The sequence below is a fragment of the Zalophus californianus genome, chromosome 15 (assembly GCF_009762305.2).
Source record: "Zalophus californianus isolate mZalCal1 chromosome 15, mZalCal1.pri.v2, whole genome shotgun sequence".
Classification (NCBI taxonomy): Eukaryota; Metazoa; Chordata; class Mammalia; order Carnivora; family Otariidae; genus Zalophus; species Zalophus californianus.
In genome coordinates, this window is record NC_045609.1 from 13,781,687 (window position 1) to 13,796,012 (window position 14,326).

Sequence of the window (14,326 nt, forward strand, 5' to 3'; positions counted from 1 at the left end):
TACCTATTGATACATATCCATGGAAATGCTTTCTCTTCTTGCCTGATCCAATCTCACCTCCAGCAACAGAGAGATGGTAGGTGGATAAACAGATCCAAGGGAAATAATTGTACAGTATCGCTCTCCTTAAAGTAGCTCACCACATTGTTGAAGGAGAGCCTAGCCTCACCACACACAAAGAATGGCCTGGAGTTTGTACCATCTCTGTTGATAAAATCACCAACTATCACCTGGTATAAATCACGGGATACATCAGTCCCTTGGCAAATGTTTCCAAGTGTAATTTATATACAGTGCCATCAATGTGGCATCAGGCTTGCTGATGTTTTTAAGCCAATCCAGCCTTGGTCACCTTGAAGAATGCTTATTTTATTTTCTGCTGTTGGGCTGCAAGGCCCATCCCGACCCTTCCTGTCCAGTCCCACGGGCTTTCAGCTGCCTGCTCCATCTGGTTGGGGCGGGGGTACCACTCACCATCCTGGTTTGGTGGGGCTCAGCCGACCCTTCACTCCCTCTTGCTTCCATGCTGTCTTCTAGCCTCAGACAGGGGCTCCCCTGAGAATCAGCCTTATGCTGTTTGCACATGACCGGGCCTGGAAATCTTGACAAAGCACTTTCTAAGAATCCACCGTGAGGGAAGGCAAAAACAACAACAATAAATGATGCCTTTGAGTCAGTCATTCACCTCTGCTGATACCGCCTCCATGTCCGCCGCCACATGTTAATAGTGTCACCTAGAATCCCTGATGGGGCCATGTAAGCTTCTGTAGTGTTCCTTCCCCCACAGCAGCGCTGATGAGCACTCTTCCTTTATAGCCCATCTGTCCTGTTCCGTGTGGCCGAGCCTGTTTCTTTCAGAACTGCCCTGAGCGGAGTGGACTTTATTCTCATTACCATGTCCATGAAAGTTTCCAAATCCTAGATTTCCCTCTGGTCTTTGCTGCAAGCCACAGCATTTGCTGTTTGGCGATGCACTGCGTTACCAGCCTGCCTTCCAGTCAGAACTCAGTGCTCTGGATTTTTAAAATCTCTGGATTGGTTTGTCTTGGAAAACCTCCACCTACCCCATCCCCCCAACCCTCCCAAGGCTCCCAGGGCTCAGCCCACCAGAGGAGTGTCTGCAAAGGTGAATAGGCTATTTCTCAGGCCCGGGCCTCCCTCTTCCACCAGCCCTGTTCTTGCTTAGCTAGACTCTCAAGGCCAGTTGTGACATTCTCTCTCTGTGGCCTTGCCCTGAACAGCTGTGGCCATGGACACACAACAGAGACTCACTTGCAAGTGGTGGTGGCGGCAAAGTCTTACTCTTCATGAGGCCTGTCACTATGGCGAGCTGAGGAGCACTGGCCAAACGAAACTTAGACCTCATCTGCAGCCTCCAGTCAAAACCACAGCTCTGTTCCAGAGTATAATTTCATTATTTCGCTTCTGGGCTTTCCCTAGCTCTAGAGTCGATCTGGAAACACAGAGAAAGGAGTGGAGCTGCCTCGTGCCTCTCTGGAATGCAACTTACCTCTCATATGGTTTCTCAGCCTCTGGGTTCAAAGGTCCACAAAGCATTCTTCCTCTCATTTTATTAATTGTGCATCATGCAGTATTTGGTCACCTAGCATGGGGCCTGGCCCCTGGTCACCCCCACTGGGAACCTACTACCCTGATAGAGGCAGACACACCCGAGAGCAGAGTGTGAGCAGAGTGCAGCGGGCCCCTGAGGAGGTGGGTGAGAACTTCTTCACAAAGGTGGTGACATTCGATGTGGGTCTTAAAGCAGGACTCAGCGTTTAACAAGGCGAGGTCAATGGTGGTCCTGTTAGAAGGAGGGTGGGAGGGCTCGAGGCTCCGAGGGCTCTGACACACGTTGGCATGGTGTGGAGGTCAGTGCGTCCAGCTCTCATATGCTGGGCCTAGCCAGTTGTGAGGAATTCTGAGGCCACCGGTAAGTCCCCATGGACACTTAGACATTGTCCCAGGGATGACCAAGAGTCCCGGCAGGTGTTTAACAGAGCAGAGTGTGATGTATGGATCAGAGAGGCCAAGACTGGGGCACGGAGGCAAGTCATGATGGTCCTGGCCAGAGGGAGGGCTGGCTTCGAAGCTGTGGGGTCACAGAGGAAGGTGGCATTTCTGCAACAGGGTCCACCAAATTTAGACACCAGTTGAGTATGAGGAGATAAAATGAGGAGAGCATTCACACTCACACTGAGAGTTTGAACTTGAGGGACCAGAATCAGGAGGAGGCCAAGCAGGACAAGGATGGGAGCAGGGCAGTGCTGGGGCAGAAGCCAGACTCTGGTGACTTCCGGAATGGGAGGAAGGGGAGGCTGCAAGGATGGATGAGTCCTTCGTGAAGCTTAGTGATGAGGAGAAGGGACAGAGACTCTGAGCATTAAAGGGTTTTTCTAAAATAGAAGAAAGAGCATATTTATAAGGAGAGGGGAAGATGCAGTGGAGAAGGGGGGGTTGTAGCGTGTGGTAGAGCTACCATTTATCGAGTGGGTGCTAGGAATGGGCCCTGCACCCCTCACTGAACGCACATATGACACGTCAGCTTCACATCAACCCAGTGAGGTAGGTGTAATCATGCCCATTTCCCAAAGGAAGACATGACCAACCAGTGGATTCCACCAGGGGCGGAACTAGCTGAGCAATGGGAGCAAGAGAGAATGGTGTGGTGGGGGAGGTCCCTGAGAACGGAGGAATGTCTATCTTTTAGATTTGGGACTCGGAGAAGTTCTGGCTGGTGACAAAGACCAGACCCAAGGACCTGGGGCTCAATGGTTTGTTCTCATGAGCCTAACAGTTACCTAACATGAGCCAGCTGTGAAGGTCCTCTGCAGGGGCGGCTGAGGTGAAATGATGCAGAGGCTTCTCACATCATATCCGCAAGTGTGTGGTTCCTGCAGAGCACAGTGTGTGTGCAAGAAATACCCCCACGTGCCCATTGCCTTTGCTTTTCACCACTGTGGCTGGTAGAGCCCATTTTGATTTCTGAAGCATTTATGAACTTCAGATAGCTGCAGCCCACATTTTGCCTCAAAGATTTCTTCTCTGTTTTCTCCTAGTTACCAAGTTGAACCCTAAGGTGATATTTAATTTATCTGTGGTAATGAGGGATGGGGACAGCCCTGCATAATTAAAATCTGAAGAGAAGCCAAAGCTCGTTTTAGCCAAAATGCATACATCCTTCCCCACCACGTCTCTCTGCCCATGTTGCTAACAAATAACAATGTGACTAATCTGAGTTTTGCCAGTTCTTTGTGTGGTGCCTCTGCCCTTGTGTAATTGGTTGTGACTGAGCATTTCAGTCAGTCCAAGGCACCAGAGCCCACTTGCTGGGTCCTTCAACATGCAGGCACCTTGTGTTGGGGCGACCATCTTAACAGACCACAGTAAATCCCTTGCACCTCCTGCTCACATAGCTTTCTGCTGACACTGAACAAACACACCCTCAGTCTACAACCGACTTCTGGTGAACTTACTGAATGAATAAATACATGAATGAATGAATAAGTTTCTAAGCCATCTAGAAATTTCTGGACAGTTCCTCCAATGTGAAAGACAACCACTGTGAAGATTTCGGGGAAGATGTGGGAGGCCACGACTCTCAAGCTTCCTTCCATTTATGATTTGATAATCAAAGATCCAAACATAGTCCAATATGTGAGACGGAATTTTCCTGGAATTACATATAAAATGATACACTTAGGCTTTTCTTTTTAACACCCTCCCAAGTACACAAGTGTAGAATGGGAATAATATGACATAGAATCACAGAGTAAATGAGCACTATCATACAATCAATTCAGTTTATCTCTAAGGAAAATTAAGCTCAATGAGGATCAAAGACTTGTCTAAAGTCTTAGTTAAAGATTGTTCAGAACCAAACTTCACTCAAAAAATCTTAACATTCATTTATTAATTTTTGAGAGAGGTGGACAGGGTGAGAGGGAGAGAGAATCTTAAGCGGGCTCCATGCCCAGCAGAGAGCCCGACGTGGGGCTCGATCCCATGACCCTGAGATCATGACCTGAGCCGGAATCAGCAGTCAGACACTTAACCAACTGAGCCACCCAAGAGTCCCCAAAGAATCTCAAATTTAAAAAAAGTTTTATTATAGAGAAGCTTCATGGAAACTAGTTGAAAGAGGGTTAGTGGGAACTTGTGGAAACTGGGAAGACATTGGTTAATTTCTCTGACTCTATTTCCATGGGGCCTTCTGGACTCCTCTCTTTGCTTCCAGAACCTCCTTTAAGTCCTCTGAAGATTGGCATCTCTGACCAGCCCCAAAGGCAAGGTTTCTTCCATGTCTCCATGACCTTCCAGCTAGGCTCCTCCAGCTGACTGACGGGCAAGGATCTCCTTGGCCCCGCTTGGATCAGGCCCATGGCCCCGGTAGGGAGTGAGGTATCCCCTGGGGAGCTGACAAAGGTTGATTCTCTATGAGTGGGGTAGGGTTGGGAGGACAGGAGTGTCCACACCAGTGCCCCCAGTAGGCTCAGGCAGGTCAGAACCTGGCTTGCTGACTCCAGACCAGCATTCAGTTGATCGATGACTGGAAGGGTTGGGAACTCAGACACAACTGCCATAGAAAGTTTGGAGTGCTCCCAAGGTGAGTGCCATCACAAGCAAGAAGGAGGGGTTAGCCTTGCTTGATGCCCTCCTGGTCAGGTATCATCCAAAAGTGCAGGACTGACACATTTTAAGAATAACCCGGAGACAACTCAGAGCACAGCCAGAAAAAAGTAATAGTGATTGGTCAAGGGATTCAAAATTATGTCACAGAAGAAATGACTGGAGGGACTTGGTACTTGTAGCCTGGAAGAAGGAAGATTTAAAAGACAGGCGATTCTTTTGTGCAACTATTGAAAGGGCATTCTGTTTATGTATGTTTGCAGAGGTCCAGAACTAGTACTGATGGGTAAAAATTAAAAAGAGGTAGGCTTTGGCTTAAAATTAGGGCCAACATTCTTCCCCATAGACTTTTCTAGAAATAGGCTGTCCTGTCATGTTTAAGAAGAGATGGGATGATCGCTTGTAAGAAAAGCTGTAGAAAGCTCTTAATATGAATTAAGAGACATCTACAGTCTATTCCAGTTCTGGAATTCTGTGATCCTGCAGCAGGTATATCTGGTTGGCTGGATTGATTGCTATCACAGGGGCGAAGGTCACCGTGTGGGGTCAATTGGATTGGAGGTACCAGTGGCCACAGCCCTGGGGAACAGCAGGCTGCCCTGATCTCCCTTTGGATCACTTCTATTCTGGGCCTTCTCAGGTCTGTTGGAGACAAGCCTCCTTCAGCTGAGATGCCCTGAGTCATTCATGCCTCCCGGCCACCTGCAGGGGCACCATCTGCTGGAGTGACCAGTGGGGCTGCTGTTTGCCCAGGGGGTGCCCAAGATACGAAATCGCCCTCAAGAGGAGTGCTTCAGACATAGCTCATTGAGCTGTAGAGACCAGAAGCCTGTTCGAAGCAGCTCTGCTTTGAGAAAGAATAAGGGAAAAATGTAGAGGTATGCATTTCAAGGGTATAAACAGGTTTCACAGAAACCCAAGAAAAGCTGAGCACCAAGACACAGGAAGGGCAGAGCTGAAAGACAGCGGGACCTCTGCAGCAAGAGTCCCCTGCTTTTAAGCCAGCACAACGCCAACGTTCATATGACAAAGTGGCTCTACTCCTCGGGGCTGCTTTCTCTTTCCCCCATGTCTCTTCACTCCAAATCCTTGGGAGACCTCTGATTGCTGACCAGTCGGTAAATTGGCTGGGTGAATCTCCTATCCATCACCGGCCTAATACACTGTAGCCTTCCGGGCTAGTTATCCAGGGGCTGTCTGCAGAGCAGGCTAAGCGGGGGGCTTGGGAAAACGGATCCAGTCATCCGTGCAGAGATAACCAGGCTCCTGAGCAAGCCAACACAGCCTCCACTCAACCAGTCCATGCTAATGTGGAGTTTATATTTTGTAGTTTTCACTTCTCTCCTCTTCCTCCATGGTGCCTTTCTTGGCGTATCTACAATCTACAAAGTAATATTGCTCCCGATTGATTCAGCAATCCCCAAATACTAGATCAGTGCGCCTGCTAGGCCAGGTGCCCGTATACCATTCCAAAGAGTCTAGGCGAGGAGACTGAATAGCCAGCCTCGATTACTCCTTCTAATTAACTCATCCATTAGTACATTTAACAGATAACCATCAAGTGCTTAATTATCAGCAGAGCTCTCTGCTAGAAACAAGCAGGTATAATCTAGGGCGTGTATCCTCAGGCAGCTTGCACTCTATCTGGAAAACCAAGACATACACCCTTAAGCAAATACATAAAATTTCAGGTAATTCCTATGATCTCAGAACTAGGTGGGTTTAGCCAGCCTTGTGCAGAAACAAACCAGGTCCAACTAATCCAGCACAGCATGCCAGCTAAACACAACCCAGTGTCTTCATTCAGCAATCACAGAATCACTATTTCTCTGCAGCACTTAACTATAGAAACTTTGAAGTCTTCTGCAATTTATTACCCTGAGTCCAATTAATCAACACATAGAATAAAGACAGAGCCCCAGAAAAGGTAATGTACAATCTGGGTAACAGGTGCCGAGCAAGGACAGCCTCTTCGCATGTTCTCCACACTGCCGGCTCTTTCTAAGAAATGATCTTCCCACCCTCGCCATCTAGAACAGGACTCAGTGTAAGATTGTCTAAGATAGTCATTGGCCACAGGACATGGGAGCTTCAGGACTGAACTTAGCATAGACCCTCAGAACTGTGGGAAAAAGCAGCTCTTAGGTGGACTATTTCTCACTGAAAAGGTTATAGATATATTTATGCTGTTTCCGTTGGGTTCTTTATTTGTATTTTTAGAAATAGGATTGCGGAGGGCACCCGTCCTGCTCCCTTGGAACAAAACTCTTGGTGTCCCCACTGCTGCTGCCCATCCCTCCTTCCCCTGGCCTTGGCTGGCCAGCTCGAGCACCATGCCTGGCCTCTGACTTTTACAAATGGTACTCACTAAGTAGCATATTCCTCCCCTGCCTTCAGCTCATAGTCAATCAACAAGCCCTCGTTGAGGCCGGCTCTGGGTCGGGTTGAGGCTGAGTGCCATGAGATACCCAAAAACAACAGCAGCCCTGCCCTCCAGGAACTTGAGGGGGGGAACTATGACACAGAACATCTCTAATGCAAGGCAAACTCATGCTGGAATTGGGATTGTTATCATATGGAACATATTAACTTAAGGGAGAATTGGATATCTTTCAGAGAAGAAAAAATGTAGGAGATCTAGATAAAAATGTGGGTAGTGGATCTGAAGATACAATACTAGAAGAAACCTAAATCTGCATTAACAGTCACATGAGAAATAAAAGGAATTTATGCAATGAAGACAATAACGAGATCCCTTTTTGCATCCATCAGATTGGGAAAAACTACTGAAACGGAATAATGCCAATTATGGTTGAAGGTTGAAGAAATAGGAACTTCCTTTTTTTTATGATTTTATTTTTAAGCAGTCTCCATACCCAACGTGGGGCTCGAACTCACAGCCCTGAGATCAAGAGTCTTGCACTCCACTGACAGCCAGCCGGGTGTCCCAAGAAATAGGAACGTTCATGAAATGGGTGCAGGCGCTCCAGAGAGCAATCTGGCAGCATTTAGTGAGTCCCATAACTGAGCGAATAACCCAGATAAATTCTGATTATAATGGAATATGTTCAAGGATATTTGCGGTAGTGATGAGTGGAGGCAATATACATTTCTAGCACAAGGAGGGTTGATATGGGCATTTGATGCAGCTATCAGAATAATAACATGGATGTACATTCAGCATAGTTGGATCTTAATAAGATAGTACTGATTAATGACAGTAAGAAGCAGATTGAGATATACAGCGTGGTGTCATTCACATAAATTCAAAACATGTTTAGAAAATGACCGTGTCCCCAACAGCTACAAAAGTGCCCAATACAGGGTAGGCCTTCAGTAAGTTGTTGTTCTGTTGTCATTATTAAATATATGTACTAAATAACCCTCTACATTTTTCAATGATACAAACAAAACGAGAGCTCTAACGATATTTATGTAAATGAAGGATACATGCGCATAAACACAAAAAATCACGTATTTTTTAGGGCAGACACAAATCTGAAAACATATTTAAGGGCATGATTCTTCTGGTTGTAGTCACTTGATATCAGAATGGAAATCCCTGGAGTGAAGCAAAATTAATTCATAAATCTCTGTTGTACCCAAGGTCACATACCCTCCTGAACACTCACCCTCTATGTTCTGGTTTTATATTCACCAAACAGCACTCTGAAGTCTGAGAGTTTGTTGGATACCTGGTTGACAGAAAAGGCAGAGGGAGGGCTTTCCCAAAAGCACCTACATGAATATTCCATTGACTAGAAAATATATGAGCAGCTCTGAGCAACATAAATTCATATATTGGCATCAGTCTTTGGTGATTTGAGTTCTGAAGATCAGTATCCCAAAGCTTAGAAGTCTCCTGGGTCCTCTAGCTCCCTAAAGCAATGGTTAAATATACACTTAGGTTCAATTTGTTTGCTTGTTTGGAAAGAATACTTCATAGGTAGTTCTGTGTCCTTCCTAGTGCTCCACCTCGGAGGCACATCCTGTCTGGTCGAAGCATGGAGAGAGAAATAACGTGATGTTTGGGATTTGATGTAAAATATTTCAGCAAAGATAAAATGCAAATTAAAAACAAAGGAAGTATCAATGTAATGCTGCAAAATCTTGATTGAATCTGTTGAATCTTGTTGGTAGTATATGGTGGACTTATAGTATCCTACGTGTGTGTGTGTAAAATTTTTAGAAAGAGAGACAGGGAAAGAGGGGAGTCCTACTGCCTAATAAGACTGGCAACCTCCCATCTCTGATTCATCCTTTCCTATCCAGGCACTTACAACATCAGCTCATGCTCACCGTTTGGGTATTCACATTCGCCTTCATTTTTTAACCCGAGATTTCTCTTACTTTCTTGGAATTCAGATGTTGGATTTAAAAGGATGTTATAGGTTTTCAGCACTGCTAAGTGTTTCTTCTTATCAAATATCTAAGTACATGTGTTCTTTTTAAGTTTATTTTTTTGCTTATGTCATCTCTACACCTAACGTGGGTACCAATGAGATTCAACAAATTCAATCAACCTGGGCCTCGAACTCACAACACCAAGATGAAGAGCTGCATGCTTTTCCGACTGAGCCAGGCAGATGCCCCCAAATACAGGTTATAAACGCATGATGGTAACCCCTGTCCTCATTCTTAGAAAAAAAAAATCAAAGTATATTTCCTACCTTAATCATCTCTATATAAACAGGCTAACACCATGTTTTGGTTTTGTTTTTTTTGCCATTACCAAGTATTTTTTAATTTTACCTCAAGAGCGGTGAGTACACAGCACTTAGCCAAGTAAGGATGAGTGCATCATCTTAAACTGCACTGAGTCTAAGAGGTTACAAAATATTGTCTCATTTTATCCTCACAATGACCTTCCCACACAGCAGGTATTGCCATCCTGTATTTACAGATGGAAAGACTAAAGCCCAGGGAGGCAAGGGAATACAGCAAGACTCACACACTAAATGCCAGGGTCAGGATTGGAGTCCTCAGGGTTCCCCCACCCCACAGCATTTGTCCTCCAAAACACCAGGCTGTCTTCTCATTGTGAATACTGCAAAGTCTAAAGCAGCTAAGCCATAAAAGAAAAAAAAAAAAAAAAGGATACCAATAACTTCAAAATCCAAAGAGAGGAGTGGATCTTTCTGTTTTAGACCAAAATAATAAAAATAAAAGTCAGAATCGGTGGTGGAAAAAAACAAATCACCTTCTTCAGGTTTAGGGCAACTGTCAGATATCTATACCCTCTTCCATGCATTTAGGAAAGTATACCGCACACTGCACGCATATTCCTCAGATAGATGTGATCGCTCTTAATGGGCGCTTCTCTGCAGCTGGCTGGCCGGTCTTTGGCTGCTCTGTCATTTTCATCCAAACATTTAAATCTGGGGCTGGGTAGATATTCGTGGCTGGGTCAAAAAGACAGCTTTGGTATGAACTATTTATACTTAATTGGCCTCTGTGTTTGTCTGTGTAGTTTTGCCAAGCATTTTAATAGTTTTCATTGAGTATTCTTTATTCTTTTCTGGGAAAAAAGTGATTCAGGGTGGGAATGGGAGGAGCACAGCGCATGAAATGTCTCTGCTTTCCCTGAAGACCATGGACACTCTTCCCATAGTAGATGCAGAAGGAAACATTGACCTCTGACTTGCAAGTAATTGAGGGTATTTTTCTGGTAGCTCACCACTGTTATTCTTTGCCTTTTGGACTGTGATTTAAATTCCAGTTCAGTCCTTGTTTAGTGGACTAATGAAAGTATTGGATTGGAGGGAAATTGTTAATTCCTGGTAGACAACAGGGTGACAGAGATACAATGTAACTTCATTTATAAACCGATTTTTAAATAGCTCATTTATTTAAATAATTCTTGTCCAATACCTTAAAAGATCTTTACTTTTATCACTAGAAAGTAAAATAGAAACTATTCCCAAAAAAGAAAGGACAGAAAAATATAAAAAAAATAATAAAAACCACCCACAATTCTACCTTCTACCACACCAAACAAAAAGTTTATTAAGTGTATTCCCTTCTAGTTTTCTCTATGTGTTTTTATTTTTCCTCAAAATTTTGGTTTATTATATATATAAATATAAAAAAGTATATACAATAAATGTTATGTTTATAAAATAAATACAAAATTATAATTTTTAGAACTTGCTTTTTATTTGTACGATATAACAGACATTTCCCTGTTATTGCCATTCTTGCAAAACATAAATTTTAAAAATATTCATGTTATTACAAAGTATAGATGTGTCATAATTTCCTGGACAGTTCTCTGATTGTTTAATTCTTTCATTTATTTTTGTATATTAATAAAGTCATGATGTACATTTTACACTTATATCTTTGTCGACGGGTTGGATTGCATCTTTACCATAATTTCCTAGAAGAGAAATCCCTGAAGCAGGATAGGCACAGTTTGTTTGTTTTTTTTAAGATTTTATTTATTTATTTGACAGAGAGAGACACAGCAAGAGAGGGAACACAAGCAGGGGGAGTGGGAGAGGGGGAAGCAGGCCTCCCGCAGAGAAGGGATCCCAGGACCCTGGGATCATGACCTGAGCCGAAGGCAGATGCTTAACGACTGAGCCACCCGGGCGCCCCAAGATAGGCACAATTTTAAGGGTCTCAGTATGTATTTAAAAATTTTTTTTTTCCAGAAACAAGTGATCAAGTTCCACTTCCACAGGTCGTGGGCAAGATGGCTTATTTCCCCAGGCTCTCCCATTCCTTGGTTGAATCCTTGCCTCTGCCATAGGGGAAGAGGATTCCTGAACTCTGTGGGCTCCAGGTCACGTGGCCTCTCACCTGGTGTCCGCCCCATTTCCTAGCAGGATGGAAGTGGGTCGAAACCCTAGCTGTGTCTCCCATACCTCCATCCACAGGAGCATGGCGGAACTGGAGAATTCCTAAGTGCTCTGGAAAGATCCTCCCCAATCTCCCCAGTCAACAAACACTCCCTCAGCAGCCAGCCCCGCTGACCACAGGACCACTCTCTCCCTAAACTCAGTTTCAGGACATGAGAGAGGGCATGCCCGACTCCTTGCCTCATCCAGCTCTCCCTCTCACATTGCTGCCTGATTGTTGTTTTATGTGCGAGAAGGCAGCTACTAAAGCCCCCAGGCTGAGTCCCCCTCTGGCGAAGCTTGGAAAGAGCCATAGAAAGACAAGGAATTGCTGTCAAGCGCTTCCCTTTTGCTTCTGTCCAGCAGGCTTTCCCACACCCCTCACCAGGCTCATGCACCTGCTCCAGGTAAAGGGTCCGGGTAAGAAGCCTTGCATTCTGCTGAGGAGCATGATGCTGAGAAAAACGAACAAACAAAAAACCCACAGAACTTTATTTCCGTCCAAGATGAGAAACTCAAGGTGGAGTAAGAAGGGGGAGAGCTGAAAGGGGGGAGAACGCGTAAGTACAATAATCAATGTGGGATGGTGTCGTTCTTACGTGGGACTCTGTCAAGGCTGCTATCCAAACTGCAGGAAGAGAAGGGGGGCGCTTCCGATCCCGTAGATCTTTCTCTGGCACTCTTGTTTATAGCAAGTAGGTGTGTTATAGAAGGGACTCACTCAATACCAGCCTCTGTTAGGAATCAACTTTCTGGGATCCTTTAATTAAAGTATCAAGACACGGGGTTAAGATGAAAGACGTAGCAGACACGTGGATGGCGCCCAGCACTGCTGGTGGTCTGCTTGGAACTAGTGGAGGCACAGGAGGGTCCTGTCCCAGCTCGTGCGGGGGGTCTGGCTCCAAAGTCTGCTTGAGGGCTCGGGTGACAGTGTCAGGGGAGCAGGAGAGCCTGGGTGGGAGCTCTGGGCTGAGCTCCTGGAGACTGAGCCCCCCTTGCTTTCCAGAAGTGTCTGTATGTGGATGCCTGTGGAAATGCCCTGGATGTCCCAGTAGCACCGGGGGGCTGCCCTGGGCTCAATCATGCAGCGCACCTGCCAAGGGGGTGCTCCAGTTATTCAGCCCACATGCTCTCAGCCTCACTGACCCTGGATTCACTCTGTGCACTTTTATTTGTCTAAGTCTGCTAGGCATGGGTTTCCATCATCAGGGCTCCTATAACTTGAATCATAACCATGATCCTGGAACTAAAAAATCTAAGATACCTTTTTTTAAAAAGATCTATGTATTTATTTGGGGGGGAGGGAGAGAGAGAGAGAATCTCAAGCAGACGTGCGCTGAGCGTGGAGCCCATCACGGGACTCAATCCCACGACCCTGAGATCATGACCTGGGCCGAAACCAAGTGTTGGCCATGTAACCAACTGAGCCACCCAGGCGCCCCAGCCCTAAGATAGCTGTTTAAAGGGAAATAAATATCTACATTTATATATTCTTCTAATATACACTTACATTCAAGCATGAATATGAACCTACCTCCTATTTACAAGCTGCCTGGTGGTGGAGAACCTACCGCACCCATATTCGGGGACCACCCCACTCAAACGCATGTTGTTCTTATCAGCCCAGGCTCTAATGGTCTGTGGATATAATGAGTCGCCTAAATAGCAAGGATCCAGATTTCACAGGCTCTGACCAACCCCCACACCAACACACAGAATACAGGATTTTCACGCCCTGTACCGCCCTCCAAGAATACCTATGGGCCCTGAGAGGCATCTCGCAGGTGCTCCTAACAGCCCTGCTACTGTTCTGGCTTCCCAACCAATTCTACTGAGGGTCAGGGTGCCCGCATCCCCCAAGAAACATCCAGGTCCTCCCTGAGTGCCCTGACCCCCACGTTAGTGGAGGTAATAGCCCTCGCCTGCTTTATAACTTCTCCTCCCTCGAAGCGGAACACCGCTCGGACCCCATGAGTCAACTCCTCCAGCCCAACCGGAAGACCCTCTCGCCAAGGGACTGAACAGGAAGTGGCAGTGCTGACCTAGACACAATTCCTGGGACAAATACCACAGTGGCCTCCCCATTCCAGCTTCTCCCCCAGCTACCTGAGCCTTCCTCCTCCTTCAGCTGAAACCCCACACCGAATGATGCTCCTCGAAGCCATGCACGAGTCTGCCAGTCAGGTTTGGATCCTAGCTCGAGTCCAGATCAGGACGCAGGTGACATTCTTTACCTTTAGGCTAGTCAGAACGTTTGAAAGGGAAGGGCAGAAACAATTAGACCCTAAGTGATGTCGAGGAATAGAAATACTCTCTTGTAGCATCTTCTTTCCTTGAATTTTGGGACAGCTCCTCCTTCAGAGACAAGCATTCAGCGACTATCACTGGGCTAGTCCTTTAGTTCTGTAATTATGGGCATGTCGATGAATCCAGAATACTGCATTGAGACTCCGTGTGAAAATTATCAGCAAAGAGGAGTCCATGCTGTTCTTCCAGTGATCTAGGGTCAGATGAGATCTTATTAAATTTAATCAGCCAGATGTGCAATGAAAAATTCTTTTTAATTCTGAAAGAGTTCTGTGAGGCATCTGATTGGTGCATGCCCTTAGCAAGAGGAGGGGCCCTCTCCAGGCATGGCCCCCGGGGATTTCCTGGAAAGAACATGACCTCTGGTCTCTAATCTTGGTGCTCCCCTTATTCTCGCTGAGTACTGCTGGATAATTCACTTCACTTCTCTGAGTTTCTGTTTTCTCACCTAGAAACTGACCTCGCTGGATTGTTGTTAAGAATTGGAGATTTAATAGGCACCCAGTAAATGGTAGCTCTTGGGACTGTTATTTCATCTGGGAATGTTT